Below are 24569 nucleotides of genomic sequence, written 5' to 3' on the forward strand. Positions count from 1 at the left end.
GACACTAACAGTGCCCAGGAAGCAAATAAGCTGTCCTACAAAGAACAGCTATGGATATTCATTCTGAAAACCTTCGAAAGCGGGCTGAATTCTATGGAACAATGGGAGTTCAACACATAAGCGTTGGCTTGATCCTTCTACATATAGCCACTGGTCCCCTTGAGTTCCCCCACATTGCTGCTCCTGGATTGTTTCCCTTGAAGTGCCCCTCTCTGATGCTCCAACCCACCCAACAAAACCGAGAGGTTGTGAGGCATGGCTTCTGGATAATCATATATTATGCACTCCTACTTCTAAGCTCCCTCTGCTGCATTGTGCACTTACTACAGGTGCACTATTCAGCAAGTCATATCATTCACTGAACTTGTCAGAATGCGATGATATCATAGAACAAAAAATAATACAATAATTACACTTTGTTTTCAATTCATGGAATTGTGGACATACTATAATACTGCGCAGCAGGCATGTATCGGGTGGTTTTCACGGCTTGGTGTGTTCAAAGTTCTTGTACATGCTAGATACTGCTACAACAGTATCCCTGTCCACACGCATGACAGAACATATCACATGACTTCAGCAGCTTCCAATATACCGCAGGTGATTTTTCTTCTGGGGCAGCTATTCATCTTGTACCCCTGCGGCAATAAGCTAGTGAATCCTGTGAATCGGTGAAGGTAAGTAATCATCTAGCCCCCTTGCACTAGCAGCACAATGACGGCTGCATTCCCCATCTCGGGTCAGCCTTCACATATGTGCCCCTCTGGCAGCATGTTAAGAAAACTGGCACTCCACACCTCCAAGGGCCAATGGGCCACCACCGGCTCTGCATTTGCTTGAGTCCACAATGCTTCAGTCACAACCCCACATACACTTTCTCTGTTCATGGAAGGTTAGACCCAGGGTGTCCAGTCAAAGTTTCGAATACATTGGGCCTCATTATGAGTAGCGCGGTAAAAACGGGGTCATTACCGGCATGGAGGTACGAGCGGGTCCGTGCTCGTATGACGCCGCTAATATTGGGTGATTACGAATGCGCGATCATGCGTGAACCCCCATGCCGGTAATGGCCACACCGGCATGCCGCTAAAGGCCCTCCAACCCCCCTATAGCGCCATCACGGGACCCGCCAATACCGCCTCTGCCTAGGAGGAACACCTTAATACCGACCCGGTAATAACAACATGCTAATACCGGGCTCGTAATACCGGACCCGGAAGTAACGTCATTGCATCGGAACGGGAAAAGTGACAGCGCCATCTTTAAAAACACAATCCATTGCAATCCTCCCAAACCAACAGTTGTTTTCAGGAGAGACCAGTGGCAATACGTACACCATGTCAAAGGCAACCCGGAAGACTACCCCCCGTCTGCGGAAAAAGCGCTTTTCTGATGCAGAATTGAACATGCTTGCTGACACCCTTGCCGCACATGCTGATGTGATAAAAGATCCGAACCTGAAGCGTGAGGTGCAGCAGCGCAAGAAGGAGATCTGGCAGGAGGTAGCCCGCATGGTCTCCGCTGTTGGAACCACCCCACGGACAGTGAGGGATTGCAAGAAGAGGTGGGATGACCTCCGCCTCAGGGTCTGTAATACCCTTGCAAGCAACAGGAGGGAGGCCATGGCTACAGATGGGGGTCCCCACTCTCCTGCCAAACTGACCACCTGGGAGGAGACGGCAAGCACCTTCATCAATCTGGAGTCCATCGAGGGACTTGGGGAGATGGAGGAGGGGGTGGCAACATCATCAGATGGAGGTGAGTGGCCCTACAGATCCCTGTAGGGGAAACCACGACGTAGCACAAGTGATGTGGAAGAGTCTAGGCAAGGCAATGCATGTCCCAACACACACATGAACATATTCTTGTCCAGATGGAGGGCCAAACCCTGCCACACTGAAATGCATGCTGAGTGCCAATCCCATTACCAACACACAGCCAACACACACGGACCATGCCCATGTGACACATCACACATACCCCAATGCAACGGCATGCCACCTGCCATGCAGCAAATGTCAAAATGCCCCCTCATACTACCCTGTGTGACACACCTGTAAGACATGAATGCATGATTAATGAAATACTCCACAGCACCATAGAATGCATCTGGCATGTAACACCATCACTGATGCCCTGAATCTCTTCTACCCCCCAGGGACCGATGGAGAAGATGCCAGCCAGGATACCACCACAAGGGCATCCACGTCCCAGCCACAGAAAATGGAAACCGACAGCACCACCTCCGGGGCTGCCTCGCAGCCCACACCTACACCCAGTGTGCCTGACACTGTGCACACCCAGCTGCCAACACCTACACCCAGTGTGCCTGACACTGTGGACACCCAGCTGCCGACACCTACACCAGTGGAAGGTGAGGCCCTAGAACAACTGGCTACCACCAAAGATGACGTGGAGGAATATGTGGACCAGGAAGAAGTGACGCATGTTGCATGTCCTCACACCCCAAGCCCCGTGTCCACTCCCCACCCCAAACTCAACCCTCACCCACCTAGTGCAGTGCCGATCCCTGCCTGCACGATTCCGGCCTGAGCCCCATCCCCAAGGACAGCACTGATAATGCAGGCCCTGTGACAGCACCCTCGACCACTGCTGCTCACACCAACAGCCTTGAGGTACAGCTGGTGATGGTGGAGGCCAGACAGGAGTCAATGTTGGACCTGCTGCGCCAATATATCGCGGACGGCGAGGACACAAGGCGGGAGATAGCCACAGCCATAGCGGGGACCACAGCCGCCATAACGGCCAACACAGCCACAGTCAATGCCTCGGCATTGCTAATGAGAGACTGTCTGGGGGCCATCACACAGGTCCTGACATCCATCCTGCTGCACATGCAGCGGCCACGACTTGCAGCAGGCGTGGAAATCCCCACCGACTCCTCACCATCCACCACACCTGCTTCCTCTGTCCTCACTTCCTCTGGAGCCCCCAGCCCTGTGTCTCATACGAGAAGGAGTGCGAGGCACACTGAAATGCAAGAAGTCCCGCAAATAGTGTGGGAGAACTATGAGAGTGGCTCAGATGGTGTTGGGGGTGAATGGGAGCATTAGGGGGAGTTCACTGGGGGGTTTTGGGAGTTAACTTTAGGGTTTTGGGAGTTCAGAGGGGGGTTTTGGGAGTTAACTGGGGTTTTTGGGAGTTTACTGGGGGGTTTTGGGAGTTCACTGGAGGTTTGGGGGGGGTTGTCACATTTTTGCAGTTTGAATCAATACACCCGTTGTGTGAAAAAAACATTCAATGCCTGGACATTGTTCATTTTGTGTGTTTCCATTTAATGTATGACGGTGTTCAGTGTCCAACTCCCAACATTCCCTGTGTGCATGTCCACATGGACCCAGTGTGTCACTGACACATATCTATCAAAGTGGTTCAGAAGTGTTTGTGAATCAGTGATTGGCATACTGCACGCCATCCTTTGTATCACGTACTGGCATGGGTGCTGCTTCACCTCCGTCTCCATCCTCATCATCCTCACCCGATGCATGCATGTCAATGTCAGGTGGCAGTGGTACATTTCTCCGGACGCACATGTTGTGCAGCATGACACAGTCCATGGAGATCTTTGCCACCTTCTCAGGCCCATAAAGGAGTGCTCCACCAGACCTGCCTAGGCAGCTGAACCGCGCCTTCAACAGGCCGAAGGTCTGCTCAATCACAACATGGGTACGAATGTGAACCCGATTGTACTCCTCTTTATGGCTGTTCCGCGGGTTCCGCACAGGGGTAAGTAGCCACGGCTTCAAGGGATATCCTCCATCAGCTGCAAGCAAATACAAATAGGTGTGTGTCACTCTGAGCTGCCACCTTCAGGATTCACAGTCATGCCCGCAGCTATTTGCTGTGGACATGCACATGTCCCTGTACATATGCACAAATATTACGTAGATGCATTCTAAACTGCTATAAGGTGTTTGAATGGCGTTGTATAGATGATGCAGGGTGAAATAATGCATGCTGAGGCGGATGTACTGTGGTTGTACGACAATGTTTAGCCTCCAATTTATGTTGTGTATACTACACTGTGCATGGTCACACTAGCCACATTGGCACAGTTGCGATCCTGTTCAGGCATGGATTGCTTGACATACACATGGTGGCCAGGTTGTGCGTCTTACATGTGGTCATTGATATACGTAAAGGGTCAGATGTGTACCAATGATATGTCATGTTGGGGTTGGGAGGTTCAGGTCAGGTGTCATTAGCTCTGCGTGCATTCTCCACTCACCGTCCATTCCCACCCAGGTGGAGTATGCACCCCCCCATTCCCACCCAGGTGGAGTATGCATCCCCCCATTCCCAACCAGGTGGGGTATACATCCCAACACATCACTACCCTGATGCACTGCCATTGGCCAGTCAGGCAACTCACCAAGAAGCCAGGCACGTGGTCCAGCATGTCGCTCCATGTGACGGGGTAGCGTTGAATTAACCAGCACCATGGCATCATGTGTTGATCCGGGAAATCGGACGCAGCAATGTGTGATGATCTTGCTGGAGTCACATACCATCTGCACATTGATGCAGTGGTATTGCTTGCGATCGCGGTACACCGCCTCTACGCATGGGGGACTACCAATTCTACATGGGTGCAGTCCAGGGCACCAACACAATTGGGCATGCCTGCCAGTGCATGGAAGCCTACTTTGTTGTCAGCTATCTTCTTGTCAGTCCGTGGTAGGGATATGTGGGTGCTTCAGGAGGGCATCCAGCACTTGGGTCAGCATGCGTGAAAATAGTGGTTGTGAAATACCATGCAGCTGGCCCACTGTGTGCTGGTAGGTGCCTGTTGCCAGGAAGTGGAGCACAGACACCACCTTTAGTAGCGGGGGGATGGAAGTGCGTATTTCTATGAGGCTGGCAATGTCGTTGCCTATCATGTCCACTTTGGTGGTGATGGTGTCCCGGTCCAACCAGTACAGGGCGTGGATCTGCTCAGGGGTTAGATTAAAAGGACTGGGTTTGATGCGAGGGATTGGCGGCTGTCTACGAGGTACTACTGGTTGCACTGGTGGTAATTGCTGGGCCTGTTTCACCCTCCTTCTCCTCCTGTGTCTCCTCTGTGCTGCCTGTTGTTGCTGCTGTAGTTGTTGTTGTAGTTGCTGTTGTTGCTGTAGTTGTAGCAGTATAGGCATGTCCTCCAGCGCCATGATTGCAAGAACTAGTGGTATCATTTTGGTGTAGGAAGGGGTGTGGTGTGTGGGTGTACTCATTTTATACTGGGCCAGACTCCATTGAGTCCACCTGTGGTGGTTGTGTGCACCTGTGGCAGTTGGCTTGATTGCTGATTGCTGTTTACGGGTGGTCTGCGATGCCTGTATGGCCGTCATCGTGCAGCCCCTAATTACCGCCTTCAGGATGCCGGTATTTGCATGCCCGCATGGGTTGTGATGTCCTCCTATTACCGGCATTCCGGTATTTGCTCCCCGAAGGGGCACGTGTACGCGCCCATGCCGGTATGAGGGGGCACAGTACGGGCGGTGCCGGTATTGGTGGGATGTCGGGTCATAATGACCCGGACCTGTTAACGATGCCGCTATTACTATTCCGCCTTCCTTTTTTCATTACCTCCATTCACATAATGAGGCCCATAGTTTCGAAATGCAATACTTACGAAACAAAAGGATCGGAAAAAAAATCGAAATGCACGTTTTTTTTGGGGGGGGGGTTCGCATAGATACATTTAGTGGTTTTTCCCCCAAAAAAGGGGGATTAGGTGGACCCCCCCCAAAAAAAATGCATTCCAATTTTTTTTCTCAATCCTTTTGTTTCGAAAGTATTGCATTTCGAAATTATGTATTCGAAACTTTGACTACAAACCCTTGTCCATCATGCATGCCATGCCTTCTATGCTGCTGTCAGGGACGCCACTTTGCCTAGATGGCCCACCAATTTTAAGCATCACTGAGATTCTGCCACATTTGGAGTGTTTCATGCATATTTCAATGCTGAATTAATTCCTCCCCCAGGAGCGACTCCATCCCATTGCTGATGCCCCAACACCTGTCGCGCTGATTCTAAGAACTGCAGCTGTAGCAAGGTTGCTGCTCTCTACAAGCCACGTGAGACGCCTTCTGGTGGCACTGAGCTTCAAGATATTCAAGCCATTGTTGCTTTCCAGACTCCCCAATTAGTACCCCAATTGTAATATAGGCGAATGTATATGCCTAGCTCTAATTCTCCACTCTTTGATCTCTGGGAGCAAGTCAGTCACACTATGTTCCTCTCAGTGTGGGTCGTGCAGAATTTAAAGGCTGCAGCAGTAGTAGGAATCTAGACTTGCTGTTTTTGAAATGATGCTGACTAAATGTTAAAAAAAAAGGCTTACCCACCCTTGATGAACGCAGTGCCTAGGACACCAGGTAGACTTCTCTTAACTCTTGTCACTCCTGATCCCCTTGTTCCATGGCTTGGTGTTGGATCCTCCCCCATTGTGTGGGAACACTGGCTCACTGAAGGCACAGCTTTGGTGATGGCACCAGAGTAAGTGGGGCACCATTCACATGTCACTGTGGTTTACCCTGCATGGGGTGATTATGGTATTGCAGTTTTGGCACCCAACGTGCTCTGATTAGATAGCCTTGTTATATGGCATATGCCAGCTTTGCAAATGTTGGATCACATGTGATTTACATGAATATATATTTTTTGTCTTAGAAATGTCCTTTGCCCCCTGATGAAGACGTGGTGAAACCACACCTACACGTCGAAACCGGTCGGTCTTGTTACAGTCTTGGAAATATGCTTGGGTCTTACTTTGATAACTATTACGATCCACTCCAAGTTAGAAAAAGAAAACACACACAATGTTGAATATTGCTTTGTATTGGTGTTGAAATGAAATTAGATGAAATGTTACTCATTGCTTTTTATAAATATGATTGGTAATTTGTTATTGGATGATTGAATTAGGATTGATTATTAGATAGTTTCTGATTGTTGGATGTGAATGAAATGTGTTGTCACTCTCTGTCTTTTTATAATTGTGATTTTACCTGCATTGAATTGTTGCTCTTTTTGATTCATTCATGATTTTATACATAAGCAATTTTGTATCCTTCTAAATAAATATTTTTGATACTTTCGTACACATTTTTGTCTTCCGAATCCTCTTTTCAGCACACATCGATGTGATAATTCCCCGTTCCAGAGTGTGGGGATTTCCTGCTATTCAGTATAACGTATGCTTTATAGATGACATTTCTATTATCTGCCAATCAGAATTGACAAGTTTGGAGCAATTATTTTTGAAAATCAAAGAGAAGCATTCTACCATTAAGTGCGCATATGAAATAGGAACAAAGGCTGCCACTATGGACACTAATGTGGCTAGCACAACAAAATTGCCTATCTTTGACAAATGTAATAAACCAACGATCATAACTCTGTTTGGTATGTAACATGAATGCATCCTCCCAAAATGGGCAATGATTTACCTTACTCGCAGTTTGGCATGCTAATAGAATCATCACATCTGATGCTGGACTGACCTGTTTTGCATTCACCAACATTTTCTCAACCGTAGCTATAACATATCTTCCTTAGTTACAGCTATAGGAAAACAAGACTTGTTAAGAAGTTTTCTCTTTTACAACCACATGAGAAAATACCTACCTAATCAGAAATACACTGTTATTGACATACAGAGCATTGAATGGTGAACGTAGTCCCATAAACAACAGAAGATGTCCGATACTACACAACGTGGGTGATGAGGACAGGCACTACTGTATAGAAGCAAATACCGTATGACATTCAGTATTTGGGGTCAACCAGTAACCTGAAATGCACTCTTTAAGGAAATAGAATTGTGGAACAAAGCTGATAATATTCATCACCAGATCTGGAGACCACCCTAAATACTACTGCATTCAAAATAAACATTATAATACTATCATGGGATGATTCCTCTATATCTTCTTGGTGACAATCTATAATGATGCATGTTGTGCCATCTTTAAAACTAAAGAGACAGAATCAGTAGTGATGTATTTCGGACTTCAAGTCCATCATCAGCCCTAGCTCTATGGATAATAAAAACAAAATAAAAACATATGTACTATCTGGTGGCAGCATAGCTGTTGTTTTAACAAAAACGTTATGAACAAAAATACGTGTTTTTAATTTGGACATACCTGTCTTTCCAGGAACTATGCAACGAGAGATTGAGAGTTATTCACAGGAAAATCAAAGAGATATCCTATGTCTGTGCCATTTAAACTCTTGTGATAATCGGAAGGTATCTGGCGCTCAGTGATGCAAACTGAATAGAACACATGAAATTCAAAAGGGTATGTACCTTGTCAGACATGATGGAGTACTTGGGATTGTGGATTGAGTCTGCAATGTAAACATTTATAATTATTTCCGCACCTCGCAGCCGTGATCAAAGATATGGTCATATGACCCGAAGGTGAGGCCAAATGTGTAGGGACTCATTCGAGACACTGCTTACCTTGTCCAGACGGACATGATGTTCCTCCAAATGGAAATTTGCAACATGTGTAAACGCTGTGCATAGGTAACCTTTTATTTACGAGAAAGAAATGTCAAACGGCTGACGTCATCAGCACGCTGTGATGTCATCAGGGCAGTGATGTCATCAGGTTCGTCGACCGTATTCAACATAGGGCAACAGCGATAAGGGTGCTTATGTCTGTGACGTAATTGTCAGAGTGCCGCATCTGATCTTCTTGAAACATGGATTTTACAGTATGATACAAATGTTCTGTTTTATCGGGAATAGAAACTCAATTGTAGCGCCCACATAACTACAGACACAGTCCAGGTACTTTACATTAAGTCATTATTTTAGGTGCCCTAACAGGAGTCTGTTTGCTATACAGTACGGTCCCTTTGACCTGCATGACGAAGACATTATATGATTACATTGCAATCGCTGCTTTCTACGAATGTAGTGCTAGTATTTGAGAGTTGACACTGGTATGTACACATATCTTTATACATTACTTTAATTTTCTTTTGAAACACATTCTGACAATTACCTCACAGAGATAGGCACCCTTAAAGATGCTGCCCTGTGCCGAATACGGTCGACCAACATGATGATGTCACTGCGTGGCGATGACATCCACGTTTGAAATTTGTTTCTTGTAAATAGAAGATTACCTATGCACGACGTCCACACACCCTTGCGAATTTTCATTTGGAGGAATAGCATGTAGGTCTGCACAAGGTAAGTTGTGTCTCGAATCTTTTATCTTGTACCTACACATTTAGCCACACATCACGACTGTGAGGTTTGGAAATAATGATATTTAGATTGCAGACTGCATCCACAATCCCAAGTACTCCATCACTCCTGACAAGGTACATACCTTTTTGAGTTTTATGTGTTCTATTCAGTTTTTTAGCATCACCGAGTACCAGATACCTACCGATTATCACGAGAGTTTAAAGGGCACCGACACAGGCTATCTCTGTTTTTCCTGTGAATGGGTCTCAATCTCTAGCAAATGAACAGGGGGGGGGGGTTGTGAAAGATAGTGAGCTAAAGACTCTGGGTAAGTCTCTCGTAACCAGGACTAATGTCTGTCAGAGGGACTCCCACGACCCACCTTGTTAATTCTCAATCTCTAGCCGACATATTTCCTGGAAGGACAGGTCTTTCCAAATTAACAACATCGTTTTTGTTAATACAGTTTTTTGTGAAAACAAGTTATGCTGCCACCAGATAGTAAATAGTTTTGTATGTGTTTTGTATTAGCCATAGAGCCATGGAGCTAGCGCTGATGATGGATTTGTGGTCCGAAATTCATTGGCTACTGATTAAGGGCCTCATCACGAGTTGGGCGGTAACGTCGGTGCTAGGAGCGCTGGCGCTATCTGCCCTACCACCAAACCCACCAGCGCTATTAGCCGGATCACAGGTTTGGCGGTAATGGAATTCCCCATTCCCCATTGAGCCCATTCGGGAATGCCCCATTCCCCATTGGGATCAATGGTGAAATTTCGCGCTCATTGCGCCGGCGGATTTCCCGCCGGCGGTATGAGCACGAATTTTCAGCGGATTTCCCCCCAGCTCAGAGGTGGGGAGAAATCTGCCGAAGCCTTGATTTGGCAGACCCTTAAATCCGGCGGTAACAACGCTACTGCCGGATTTAAGGGTTACCGCCAAACTCGTGATGAGGCCCTAAGTATCTTTTGTTTTGCATCATTAAATATTGTCACCAAGAAGATATAAAGGACTAATTTCATGATTGTATTAGAATGTTTATTTTGAATGCAGTAGTATTTACTACGTAGGGTGGTCTCCAGATCTGGTGATGAATATAATCAGCTTTGTTCAAAGGTACTGCAAAAGGATCTGACGTGGCAAAATTAACGAAGGGTAAACCTCTAATCTTCTACAAACGTGTGCATAAATAGGCTACTGTTTGCCAACTAAAGATTCTTAAAACATATCATATACACACACATATTTAGCCAGGCAAAGAAAAGGTACTTGTCCATGTTTAACTTGCGCATGTTATGGAATTGTAACACAGGAGTGCAAGATTGTACACCTTACCTCCGGAAAAGAGAGAGCAAAGCTTACCATATCCTAGAAGTCTAGACTGAGTCTTGTAATGTAATAATTGATAAACCTTCTAGATTTTTGTATTGCGGACCATCAATCTCGCAAGGGTGACTAAATATAATAAGACTAGACCTCATTTATTTAATTATATAAGCATTTACATTTCATATGTACAAACACACTAATTAGCATACGTGTTTATGTTATCAGAACATCAAGTTTCATTAGTCCTAAAGTAGCACATTTCACTTCCTACTTTATTTACAAAGTATCATTGAAGCTAGATTTCTATGTACGCACCTTCTTCTTTTTTCCTTGATTTATTTTGAAGATTTTATAGAGCATTGCCAATTACTTTTTTACTTTATATGTTGTTACATGATAACTGGTCTTCTATTTGTAAGTCAACACGTCAACCTGTCACATTGGCTACAGACATACTCATTTGCATAATGAAGTTACAATGGGCGTGACTTTTTTCTTAAGGAAGATATGCAATTTAGCATCCTCGCAATTAATAAAACCTGGTTTCGCTTCCAACTGTGGCTGTCAGATTTACTCATTGTTTTTTCCAACGCAGCACATTTTCAGGCCAATTCATAGAATCGAGGGCAGAAGTAGAGCACGCGCCTGGTGCAGAGAGGGAGCGTGCGCCATGTGCAGCGCGAAACAGCTTTTTGGCGCACCGTGTATTAATGGATTTCCCGAGTCATTTGCACCCTAGGCGCAGCGAAAATCTAGCAACGCCAGTAACGAATACGCGTACACTGCTCGCTGCCTGGGTGTGCCTGTATGGTGAAAGAGTGCCCACTTAAATCTATGGATGGCTGAGTGTGGGTGTGTGTGTATGGTGTGTGTGCTTGTGTTCAGGGATGCAACAAAACCTACATTTCGGTGGGGGCTAATCCTTCAAATGTTGGGAGAGGCGCTAACTTCAGGGGCGGTGGGGAAAGGGAAAACTTATTTGTGTGGGGGCATATAACTTCTTTATGCATTTTAATGAGACTATTCTGGTGCAGCTTCAATGTTACACGCAGTTAACTCTCTCCTTTAAGTCTGAAAGCACCCATTTATGGACTGCTGTGAGAATGAGTGGTCTCCTGTCCCCTCGCTAACCTTCAAATCACTCCCCTGACATTCAAGTACTAAATCCACATCACGATTTCAATTGACAAAAAAATATGTAATTTGAATGCAAGTACTAAAAGTGAAATGCTTTACGTTAGTAATTGCTGGGCCCTTGTTAACAGCGAAACCCAGTTGCCATTTAACATCTGTGTCCTGTTCTGTCCGGCAACTGCTCTGAAGTTCAGCTAGGTTGAGTGAACATAGCCCAAAATTTCATGGGGGGGTGCTGAAGCCCAGTCAACTCAATGGTGTTACACCACTACTTGTGTTTAATGCCTTGATTACTTATTGGTAATCGTCATTACTCCTAGCCCTAGTCTTCCTCGTATCTGTACTTGTGTATGAGGCAGTACTTGTGTATGAGGCACTCTGCCTCATACACAAATACTGGGATGAGGTAGAGGTACATGGAGGTAATGCCTGATTTAGCTACTGGTAATCTTTATTACTCCTAGTCCCACTCTTCCTCATCCCAATACTTACCTATGAGGCAAGGCGCCTCATACGTAAGCTCTGGCACAAGGAAGAGGGACGTGAAGGTAATTCTGGGTCAATGAGCTGATTTTGGAGGATGGGGTAGGAGGTGGGAGAGAGAAGGGATGTGTGGGGGTCAGGATTGTGCGATAAATCATAATGGTTGTCCATGTCCAGGCTAAGCAGGCATGATATGTGCTATTAGTGCCTACAGAGGCATTTTGGTGCAGCCAGTCTAGTCATTCCTCAGTTTGGTATTACTTTTTTTTTAAACTGCGCATTTCTGATAAAGCAGACCTGGAAAGTGTAATTACCTGGCTAGATTGGCATTTGGGTACTTCCAGTCTAGCCGTTTCTTACTGTGGCATTGTATATTTTTCTGGACATCTGTCATAAAATGAAATTATATGATTTAAGTCATTTATAACAGGCCTGTACACAAGTGTTTCTAGGCACGACAAGACAAGGGAGGGAAGATAGAGGGAGAACAAGACAAACAATCTTACTAGGCCTTGTGTCATTCAGATCGTTCAAGTGCGAGAATGAGAAATGGGAGGGGGAGTGCAAGGAAGAGGGGAGGGGAAAACAGGGCAGTAATGCTCTGAGTTGGTGCAGCCAGGGCAGCGCGACTCTGGGTAGTGCAAGGAGAACAAGGGACTGTAGGGTTACAGTTACAGCCCCTTTGTACGTGGTAGGCCTGGAGGCAGTGCAAGGGTTACTGATCAAGAAAGAGCATGGACTAGGTGAGACTCTGAGGGTAGCCAAGAAACCAGTCGGTACAGCCGACAGGTAGGTCAGGTAGTTAAGCAGGGGAGGGAGAGAGAGAAAGCAGAGGAGAAGAGGAACATTTTGAGCTGCTTCTGGAACTTCAGGTGGTCCGCTCAAGTTTGAGAGGGGCAGGGAGGCCATTCCAGAGGAAGGCACCTGCAAAGGAAAGAGATTTACCCCCTCACTCTCTGCCTGGAGAAGCGTCTAACCCTTAGAGAGTTGGAGGTATCTGAGGGAAGGTCTCGAGAAGGAAGGTATTTTGGAAGAGAGAGTTAGATGTAGTGTGGGCCCCGGCCCCAGAAAGCCTTGTGGACAATGCAAAGGGTCTTGAACTTGATCCTTGCAGCCACCAGGAGCCAGTGGAGAGATTTGAGCGCTGGAGAGATAGAATCCCTCAGCTTGAGGCCAAGGATAAGTCTCTCAGTCCTGTTCTGGATTAGTTGCAGAGGGCGGAGAGTAGAGGAAGGCAAATTGAGAAAGAGGTTGTTGCAGTAGTCCTGCCTAGAGTGAAACAGGGCTCTGGAGACAGTGAGCTTCAGGCGGAAAGTGAGAAAGAGAAGAGTCCCTTTGAGGAGGAGCAGCTAGTAGTGCGACTTCTTGGTGACGTCTGAGATACGAGGAGAGAAAGAGAGGGTTTTTTTGCCTCGAAGAAAGGTGAAGGAAGAGGGCTCAAGGTAGGCGGCCAGGGTGAGAGAGGGAAAGCAGGGGCAGGGGTCCCAATGAGAATGATCTCCGTCTTACTGGCATTAAGGCAGAGATCGTTGGAGGTGCACCAATCCTGATTCGCGGATAGACAGTCAAGAATGAGTGAGAGAGTAGAGGAGCCTGAAGGAAAGCTGAGTGTCAACTGCATGACACAGAACATTAGAGGAGAAGGTAGAGATCAGGTGGGCCAATGGGGCCAAGTAGAGGTTGAAAAACCCGGGTGAGAGGATAGAGCCCTGGGGAATGCCACAGGTAGAAAGAGAAGTGGCAGATAGAAAGGGACCAAGTTGGACCTGGAGGGGCAGTCCATGAGGAAGGAGGTCGGCCACTCCAGGGCCTGATCTGTGATGCCATGGTTCTCAAGTAGTTGATAGAGCAGGATGGCGTGGTTGACTGTGTCGAAAGTAGAGGAAAGATCAAGGAGGATTAGCACAGAAGGAATGCTGGAATCAAAGTGAGAGAGCAAATCTTCACGGGTGTTCAGCAGAGCAGTTTCCGGGCCTCCGGCAGATCTAAAGCCAGACTGATGGTCATGGAGACAACCAACAGATTCAGTGTGGAGAGTAAGCTGGGAGATGGCCAGCTTTTCCAAGAGTTTGCCCAGGAAAGAAGTGATGGAGATTGGGCAATAGTTTGCTGGGCAGGTAGAATCGGCAGACAGCTTCTTGAGGAGTGGGTACATAAGGGAGTGCTTAACGGGAGAGGGGAACGTTCCAGTGGTGAAAGAGTGATTTCAGAAATCGGCCAAGGCTGGAGCGAGGGTGTCAGTATGGTCCCTGATGGTTCTGGAGGAGCAGGTGAGCACCTGTTTGGACAACACTTTCATAGATCGGACTTGTCTAGAAACCTTGTCAGGTGTTGTCAGAGAGAAAGAGGAGAAAGGTGGAGGAGAGGTAGAGATGGCCAAAGGGGGGCAGATAGAGGAAGAGGAGATAGAGGACAGCAGGCTCTGAGTTTTAGCAGTGACGTGAGCGGCCAGAGCCATACAGAGGGCCTGGGAGGGAACAGGAGGGGGTGGAGACCGCAACAGGATTTACCTGTTCCTTGCAGATTTTAAAGAGTTTGGCTGTGTTGTTAGAGGCCGCAGAGACCCAGGCTTGAATGTGTGCTCTCTTCTTGAGTGTTACTTCTTCAACTGGCATTTTGGTGCAACCAGTCTAGGTTTGTCTATATGTGGCCTGGCATGCTTTACTTTAATGCTGTTATGTGTCTACCCTTGTCTACATTGTGCAGCCAGTGGGACATGTTTTCAATATGGTATGGAATTTTAATAGCAAGGCATTCATGTTCCTGTGCACTGTGGGTGACTTGCATGTATTGGATTGGCGTTACCCTACAAACCAATTGAAAACCCTCTGACTTTTTAGCTGATTTTTCTCTGAAAAAGTGTGCTGTATATCGCATTAAAACACATATTTATATATTTTTCCTAGTACAGTGTGCGGCATACCCCTTCAGCAGCACGTTTGTGCGTATTGTGCAAACGTGATAATCTAGGCTGGCCCAGAGTGTGGCATGACCTGTGATTTGTTGCCGAGATGGGGGGCCCCCTCAGCATGGCTCGCAGGGGGGCCCCACATTTTGTGTTACGCCACTGAGTTCAGACAGTCAGCAGCAGCGCCATGGCCCGGGTAATGGTAATGGTAAACAAACAAGATTCTTAACTCTGCTGCCTGCTGCGCAGCTCGCTCATGCGTTCCCCCTCCTCCTGCCCCTGCCCCGCGCATTTGGAGCATCACGTGCCCAGGCCGGCATACTGCACGTGCCCCTGCGAGTGCGCAGCCTCAGCTTTAGAAGCATACTGACAGCATGAGAGAAGTGTGAGTCTGCTGACTTGACCTCCTGGAGACTGGAGTCCTGAGGAGAGACCTCACACTTAGCCTACTAATTAAGCTAAGTCAAGTCAAAGTGGCCCTAGGCAGGTGTGTTTTCGTGCAGGGGTGCCACAGCGATGCAACTCTGCCTGTTTAGTCATTGTTTAGAATTCAGGAAAAGCCAGCAAGCCCCTTAATTTTTCCCACTTGTTAATTCATTTGCATGCGATAAATTGTAACACTTCCCTGGCTTTTCTGTCTGGCACCTTTAAAGCTGCATAAACTGCTGATGGCGCCAAGCAGTGGATGAGGGGGTGTTTGTGCGGCACGGTTTCTCACCACACAAACCTGCGCTGCTCGTTTACACGTCGTGGGTCTAAGCAAAAGATTGTGTACAGCTGTGAAGTGCCCCCCCCGCTCAAACCCCATGTCCTCTGACACCCTGGGATGTGCAGTACAGGCCGGGCCGGCATCGGGTGTTGGGGGAGGCAGATTTGATTAGAGGGATCGAACGAGCGACCGTCATATTTAACACACCGCACTTGTTAACTGTATAAATATAATATTCATACATTTAACACGTGCGGCGCGTTGAAGTTGAAGGAGCTGCTAGTGCTTCCTCAGTGTGGGCCCGCCCCATGCAGCCTTGCATGCCCCCCGTGGGCAGGCAGCATACTTGGCAACATTCTGTGACCAAAAAGTCTAAGATGTAGGGTTTTTCAAGTTTCAAAAAGAATACTTAGCATAACAATGACATCGCAGGAAATTACAAACCATACATTGTTGGCACCACTGGAGCATTCTTAAATGCACAACCCATCAAACAGTACAACATGGAGAAATGTTGAAATGTTTACAATGTATAATTTTGAATGGTAAGCTAACACTAAATTTAATTACCCACCTTCACATAAGGTAATCACACAGAGCTGGTAGGCAACGTTTCCCACTTCTCTGTAGCATCAGCCCGGGTAGTACATATTTATTACTGCAGTGGAGGTGGAACACTGAACAACATGGAGACTGATACCCTCCTCAGTCTGATAGGCAGATGCTGTGTGATGGCGGTACGCTCTGCAACTTGCCTTCACTGGTGGTTAACATAAGGTCTGTCCCTGCAAGAGTGCAGGGCAGAGTCATGTAGCTGTCAGGTCAGTGGATTGATCTGAACCCATCACTCAAATGTATCACTTATCCACCCACCGCACAGACAGATTAATTGCATTAGAGTCACATAAATTACCTACCACTGTAAAAAGCAGTAGGATCTGTCACCCAAATCTGTAGTCAGTAGGACTGCTTAGAAAGCAGTAGCCTGTCTGCTGTCTAAATCAGTAGGGTTGGCAAGTATGAGACAGTACACATGCCCAAAACCGCTGTCAGTCTGGGGCCATGCTGTTTGCGCAAATGTTGAGGAGCAGCCATTTCAGACCTCTTATACCCTGCTGGCCTCCAAGGAACAAACCTATGCTAACTTTATCTTGCCCTTAATGCACTGTTCAAAAAAACAAACATGTTTTTTGCGCAGGACCTGCACCTACACGACCCCACAAGCATTGCACTGCCTGGCAATCAGCTGCATCTTGCTAACTGCATGTCCCTGACTGTGTCTGGTTGTAGCATTACTGTGCTTCCTGCTAGGAACATTGTGAGTTTTTAATTTGAATCCAAACTTATATCTCTTTACAAGGGGGCAGTGTCTTTACCCCCCGACACACAGCGACCACTGTTACATCTATCCATGGATAAATGGGCATACAAGTTCTTCACAACACCACTGCAACCCTCCTCCCCCTGCACCGCCGCCAGGATCTTTCTTCCCAATTCAACAATGTCAACCTAATAATGTGCACCCAAAAAGTATTAACCCCCACACACTCAAAAATAAATACTAGCAAATATTGTAATTTTAAGCTGAGGTCCCAAAAATAGGCTGCACACATGTTAAACAAGAACATTGCACTCAAACTGTGTGTCATAAAGGGTATCACCCCATCACTGCACATCCCAAAATGCTGAATTTACACAGCCCCATGTCACTGCATATATATATATGAGTAAAGTTAATAAGAAATGTGAGCGGTTATGGGGGAAAGGCTGCACAGGGCCTCCTCTGCACATAAATGCAGTGAAATGGGGTAAAACAAATGCCTAGTGATAACATAAAGTTAAGTACGTAAATAGAAATGACTGGTTGAATGTACCACTTTGTTGATAACCTTTAAGTTACTTATCTTCATGCAATGTGTCTAATACATCAAATATATTTCAAAAAATATTCTTGAACCACACATTTGTGTCCCAACGAATGTCATGGTACTACAGTTAGTCTTTTCGGGACTCATTTTAAGTAACTCAAAAGTTATCAATAAAGCAGTGCATTCAGCCTGGAATTTCCACTTACATACATGGATAACGCGCCCAATGTGATACAATAAAGGAAATGCTGTGCAGTTTGAGTGTTACACTTATGTCTAGCAACAATCAGTAGTACTACAGTGCTAATACCAACAAGGGAGACAGTGACCATGACGTGGCCAGTATGAGCAGCAACCACCCATGCCTTCTCTCTATGAGTGGGGTATTATTTTACCATCTGTGGTCAGATAAGGGTCAGCATTGAGCATCAACGGTAGTTTGTTACCCTTCTACACCAACTTCTGCTTGGTGAGTCCCTTATTGACTCAGGTGAACTTTAATCTAATTTCTGTTGTTCATACATTTCCATTAAGTCAATTACTTTTGCAACAGTGCAGCCCTTCTCAGCTTCTAGCACACTATGCAGGTGCATTGATTCACGAAAGGCCTAAACAGGGATATTGCTTGCAGAGCCCATTTGGATGACTCTTATTCTGCTGACGCTTCATATTGGTGCTTTCCTGGCCTGTGTCACGTTCCTATGCCTCAATTCTTTCAGCAATGTCAATCCAGTGAACCCTAGCCCTCTTTCCTGGGCAGGTTATGATGGTTCCCTGTTTATAATTAAAGGGTACGCGCCAAGACCTTACGGGAGGTAGGAGTTTGTGCTACCTCTGCGCAAGACCCACAGGAGATCCTGACAGCAAGGCTCTCATCATCTCGCCCGTAGAATAAGGCAACACATTCCTCTCAGCTCCTCTCTACCCCCTTTAAAAAAAGGACTTTATGTGGCAGCTTGCGTAATCACATGCTCTTCTCAATACAATCACAGTGCCACCACACTGGTCGTTTTTCACAAGCTTTCACTCCCAACTCACCTTCTCTACACAATGTTCTTCATTATAATGAAGGCCTTCCCCATCAAGAAGACATTGCCAGTAGCCTAACAATCTAACTGCGCCATGAGGCTACCATTCCACTGAAATCTATGCCCAAGTCAGGCTGGAAATCTCTAGGTGTAAGAAAGAGAAGACACGCAAATCCTGTCTTAACTGTATGACCAAGGATTTAGCGTGCTCTCCCCAGTTCCGTCAGACAGTGGAACTGCAAAGTGAAAAAAGGGTAGAAAGGGTGCAGGGGACAGCAAAAGAGAGGAGCACGGGAGGGGAGAGATGGGAACAAAAACAGAGTGCAGATGAAAGATAGGGATGGTTTTTCAGCACGGGGTGAACAGTGTGTGCAGGGGAGAGGGGGGTGCAGGAAAGACCAGAACACAGGACAAGCCAGGAATGGTGGGTGGACACCCAATCTTTTTGGGACAAGATATGTTCAGGCCATGAAAGCCTTTTTTTTAAATATAATTTTATTAGATTTTTTATGAATACATGTCATATAGGAAACTTACACGAGAAACAAAGTAACAGTTGAAAGTATCTTCCATTATCACATCATGGAGAGTCATATATAATCTGACAACTTTGAGCTAAATAGTTCCTAAATGACCTTTTTCCCTTCCATCCAACCCCCCCCCCCCGCAGAAGAGACCGTTCCCCATAAAAAAGGGAAAACCATGTATACTTTTGTATCACAATGGTCACAGTTTTAACCTTGGGAGACTTTTTCAACAGAGAAGTCTCTTTTGATTGGACATCTGCCTATTCAACTCATGTTTTAGAGCAATGTAGAGCATGTAGATTGATTGAACTCCACTTCAAGTGCGGGGTATTTCTCAGTTACCATTCCACTCATTATTTCAATGCGTCTGTCATATGTTTGGTCACAAAGTCCGTCCATAACACATCACATTACATTGCGGCCCCATGTAGAGACGCTGTTATTTCTTCCATGATACTTATGTTTGAGGCTACATTAATCCATTCCCCCTTACTCGGCATCGACATGGATTTCCACTTCATCAAAGCATGTGCGGCAAACAGTAATTGTGGGAACAAGCCTTTGGTCCTTCTCCATTCATCCTCACATCTCTCAAAACCAAACAAAATGAGGTAGGGGTCTGCCTCTCTATGGACACCATCTAGGTCCTTTATCCACACTAGGACCTCATCCCAATAGACCTGAACCCGAGGGCAACCCCACCACATATGCCAATAATCAGCAATCTCACCACATTCACGCCAACATCGTGGGCTGGTCGACTAAAACATTTTCGAAAGCCTATATGGGTCGTACTGCCACTGATGTAAAAGTTTAATCACATGCATTTTGTATTGGCTCAAAAGTGGGGTTTTAGGGGCAGCTCTGCATATTCTCCTCCACATTGCTGGTTCAATTTCTTCTGCAAAGTCCTTCTCCCATCTCACTCTCAGTGGAACAGTTGTGCCATTTCCGGCTTCCACTAGTTCGCGATACATCTCTGTTCTGGAGTTCAGTATCATTTCGAAGGGGGTAAGGTCTCTCTCCAATTTGTCCTTCCACACTGCCCTCGTCAATGTACCCTTAATCTGCAAAAACTGAAAAACAGACAGAGTGCCAATACCCAATGCCTCTTCGAGCTCTTGGATTGTAATAAAAGAACCCTTCCTCCATAGTTGCCTCGCCCTCTCCAATCCTGGCTCAAACCATGATGGATTTTTTTCACATTGGGTACATATTCCCTGATACCAGGGGACCACAGGTGACTCAATGGAGATGGCCCAAAGGATACTCTCTGCATCCCTGAGCCCTCCCTCCAAATCGCCCAAAGGGTGCCCAATATCGGGTGTTCCCTCAATCTCTTTATAAGTTTATACCTCGGGACCCACAGCCACTCAGAGATCATTGCTGGAGATAAGTAATGATTGTCCATGGCAATCCATTGGGGTTCCTTACGATTATGTACATGGGGGATTAGCACTCGGAGCTGTGCCACCACATAACATTTCCTAATTTCCAGAAGACCTACTCCACCTTTATCTTTGGATAATGTCAGGGTATCGTATGTAATTCTAGCTTTTTTCCCCTGCCATAGAAATCAAACGATAACCCTTTTGACCTCATTAAAAAAGTTTTTCGCCATCTTGATAGGAAGCATTTGGAAGGGGTAAAGGAAATGGGGGAGGCAAACCATTTTAATTGCATTGAGTCACCCCAACAATGATATTGTCAATTTGTCCCACTTGGTAAGGTCTGCATAAAACTTCAGAAGGAGAGGGGGGAAGTTGGCCTCATACAGATCTAATAAATTCCTTGTGATTTGTATACCTAAATATTTCAGCATGTCATGTTCAATTATAAGACCCAGTGGGGCAAATTTTACTTCATTTGTCTGAGCAGGGGAATAAAATAGACTTGGCTTTATTCACCTGAAATCCAGAGTGTTCGCCATAGTGTTCAATTAATCTAAGGGCTCTGGGGATCGACGTCACCGGATTAGCCAAGTGAAGTAGTATGTCATCAGCTATAATGCAACTTTATACTCAACTCCTCCTAGCGATAACCCTTCTATTTGAGGGTCTTCTCTCAGTCGTTGCGCCAAGGGTTCTAATGAGAGCGTGAAAAGGATCACAGAGAGAGGACAGCCCTGTCTAGTGCCCCGTCCTAAGTCAAACCATCTGGAATATTCCCCATTCACAAATACAGATGCCTTAGGAGATGTATATACTGCCTGTATTCCCTTCCTAAACTTCGGGCCTATCCCCACCTTTCTTCGAACCACCATTAGGAAGCCCCATTCTACCCTGTCAAATGCCTTCTCCTGTAGAGTCTCTCGCATCGTATCAGCCCCCTATCTGCCCAAAATAAAGCCCACTTGGTCAGGATGGATGAGTTTGGGCATAAGTGTCTCCAATCTGGAGGCCAGGACCCGGGTGTAAAGTTTGGCATCCATATTGAGCAGGGATATAGGACGAAATGAACCACACCTTTTCGGGTCTCTTCCTTCTTTGGGAATTACCCTAACAAGGGCTCTAAAAAAGGAGTCTGGGGCCTTTCCTGAGTCTAAGATTTCATTAAAAAGCTCACACAAAAAAGGTAGGAGTCAGTCACTAAAGGATTTATAGAACCCAGGGATTTGCCCAATGCCAATCTTTTGATTGCGTCCTGGATCTCTTGATCTGTTATGGGACTCTCTAGAATTTGCGAGTTCACATCCAATATCTTTGGCATATTAACCGAGGTCAGATAGCTTTCAGTGCCTGACAAGTCTGGGTTTGCCTCCGAGCTATACAACATCTCATAAAAGTTGGCGAAGGCCTCCGGAATGGCAGGAGACGCCGGGACTAGAGAGTGTCCTTCCTCCACTATCTCCGATACTCTTTGTTCGGTCCTCTGCTCTCTAAATCTGGTGGCCAAAAGTGTATCGGCTTTGTCTCCTTTTTCATACAATTTCTGCTTCAGGAGGCGAAGCTTACGCACTGTCTGGTCATGTTCCAAAAGGCGAAGTTCTTCTCTTTTCTTTTTGGCTTCATTAATTTTTTCTCGGTTCACACTTTCGTCCCACCTCACCTCCTTATCTAGGCAGCATATCTCATGTCTGAGTCTATTTTCAATTAACTTCCTCTCTCTCTTTTTGCGGGACCCCTCTCTCATTAGTAACCCCCTCCATGTTGCCTTCCCGGGATCCCACACTATCTGTTTGGTGATCTCGCCAGTGTTATAACGCGCAAAATATTCACAGATCTCAGTCTCCATCTATACCTTAAAGACAGAGTCCTTCCATAGTGCATCATTACACCTCCACCTCGACCCCTTCACATGTAGGTTATCCCACTGCACATCAATAAAAACCATATCATGATCAGACCATGTTAGTGGGACAATCTCAGATCTTATTGTGACGTCATAGAGATCCTTGTAGTAATACATATAATCAATTTGAGTAAAGGTGTTGTGCGGGACTGAATGAAAGGTGTAACCTCGTTCTCCCGGGTACATCCCCTCCACACATCGCTCATGCCATACACTTCCATCTTTTCCGCAAATTCAGTGTGCTCCTTTTCGGTCCTCTCTTTTATCTCAGGGATCCCAGACTTCCGGTCAATGTTAAGGTCAGACCATGAATTAAAATCCCCAACCAAAATCCCATGTCCCGAGGCCTCCAGCATAATTTTAGGGATCGTTTTGGCAAGTAAACAGATTTGACCCACATTGGGGGCGTATATTGTAGCAATCATCACATTCACATTTCCAATTGAGCCTGTCACCAGAAGGGCCCGACCGTCTACATCTGGCCATACCTTGGAGACCACAAATTCTATTCTTTTTCTGATAAGTATACCAACTCCTCCTCTCTTCAGTGGACCGGAACCCCAAAATTCAGTCCCTGTATGTTTCCCTAGGATTTGGCGTTCTTCCCCTTTGACATATTTTTTCTCCTGCAAGAGGAGGCTATCAAGTTTCGCTCTAAAAAATTCTCTTGATACCAGTGATCTCTTAGTAGGTGAGTTGAGACCTTTGACATTAAGTGTCCCCACCTTCAGGGACTACCCCATCTCTACATCAAAACTCTGTGCCATTATCTAATATTGTAGCGAGTAGGCTTTTCAACCACGGCCTGTATGTCAACCGCTTATTATGTAGTACAGCATTTCGAACCTCTTGTATCGCTGAGGATATCGCTCTCATCTTTTGTGTCCCTCCCCATCCTCCCCCACCCTTCTTTCATTTTCCCAATTGATGGAGTCTGATAGAACAGAGTTGAGGATTTCCAGGCCATCATAGGACCACCAGTGGCAGCCGTTACTTCGCAGCCCCCTTCAGAAGAACACCACATTGTTAATTGAGCCCCCATTACCTCCCTCCCTCTTCCCATCCATGCATCTCGTAACACAAGAAAAACAATTAACTTTGCAGGACGGCTAATATCATATGTGGCACACTAAGAACCTTGAGTTTATCCAAACCAGCATGGCTAGTTATCGCCTTCAGGGGAAACATTGCCTCTGTGGAACTTTCGGGATTCCTTCACCCTTTTACTCCTTGGGCCTTGGATGTGCCATTCCCTTCCGTCCTGTCTGGGCTCCTTCCGCTCCTCCCTCTCCCCTTGCAGTCCAGTAAGCTCTGAGGTACTTTCTTTAATTTCTTTCTCAGATCTCAAGCGTATCGTTGTTCTGGGGGTGTGGCTACAGGCCATGTAGGAGGACGGGATTCCTGATGCGCTCTTGCCAATCCGTACAAGATCTGAGATATTGCTATGCTAATTGTTCCTTAAATTGGCTGTAACTGCAGGCACAGACATATTAATATATGCTGTCCAACTGAAGCCCCTCAGATTGAATGGAAGACGAGGAACTCTAGATAAAATCAGATCGGAGAAACCGCTGCGGCTGGGAGGAGGAGGGACCAAGATGGCGGACTGAATATAACAAAGGGCTAGGATGCGGCGACGAGATCTTGGACGCGGACTCTGGATGTGACGGTTCTAGAAACGGAAAATGTAGCTGGAAGACCTTGCAAAGCAGAGAGATAAAGAGGGGTGCCGCTCCTCTGCTGCTGCACCGCAACTCGTGCCCAGAGAGAGCTGACGCGAGGCAGATCAGGGGGACGGGAGCTGAGACGCGCACTCCCGTAGACAAAGGGACAAAGGGCCGAATAACAGGGTGGACCACGAGACGCGCTTCGGAGCCCCTGCCGGGTACTAGATGGTGCAGTAAGGAACGAAAAGCAGCGGATGGCGGCCTGCGCAAAACAAGCACTGCTGGTCGCGCATGGGCGAAAGTGGAACAAAGCCCACCCACACTAGCGCACGCACACCTACCCCCCCCACTGGAGCTTCTATAGCTGTGGAGCATGAGAATCCACACAGGAGACCGCAGCACACCGGG

The 24569-nt window shown here is 46.5% G+C and overlaps 1 protein-coding gene and 1 long non-coding RNA gene across 2 annotated transcripts in view; one reads left to right on the plus strand and one right to left on the minus strand.

Moving 5' to 3' along the window:
* Window positions 1-6979, plus strand: part of LOC138491568 (uncharacterized) — a 159368-nt gene extending 152389 nt beyond the window's left edge. The window contains exon 4 of the long non-coding RNA XR_011276040.1: window positions 6679-6979. This is a non-coding gene — a long non-coding RNA (uncharacterized lncRNA). The remainder of the gene's footprint in view (window positions 1-6678) is intronic.
* The window catches only part of LOC138491567 (allantoinase, mitochondrial-like), a 2117278-nt gene that overhangs the window by 1367969 nt on the left and 724740 nt on the right, over window positions 1-24569 (minus strand). The gene's annotated exons all lie outside the window — the stretch shown is intronic.

The sequence above is a fragment of the Ambystoma mexicanum genome, chromosome 10 (genome assembly GCF_040938575.1).
Source record: "Ambystoma mexicanum isolate Mex_15411 chromosome 10, UKY_AmexF1_1, whole genome shotgun sequence".
Lineage (NCBI taxonomy): Eukaryota > Metazoa > Chordata > Amphibia > Caudata > Ambystomatidae > Ambystoma > Ambystoma mexicanum.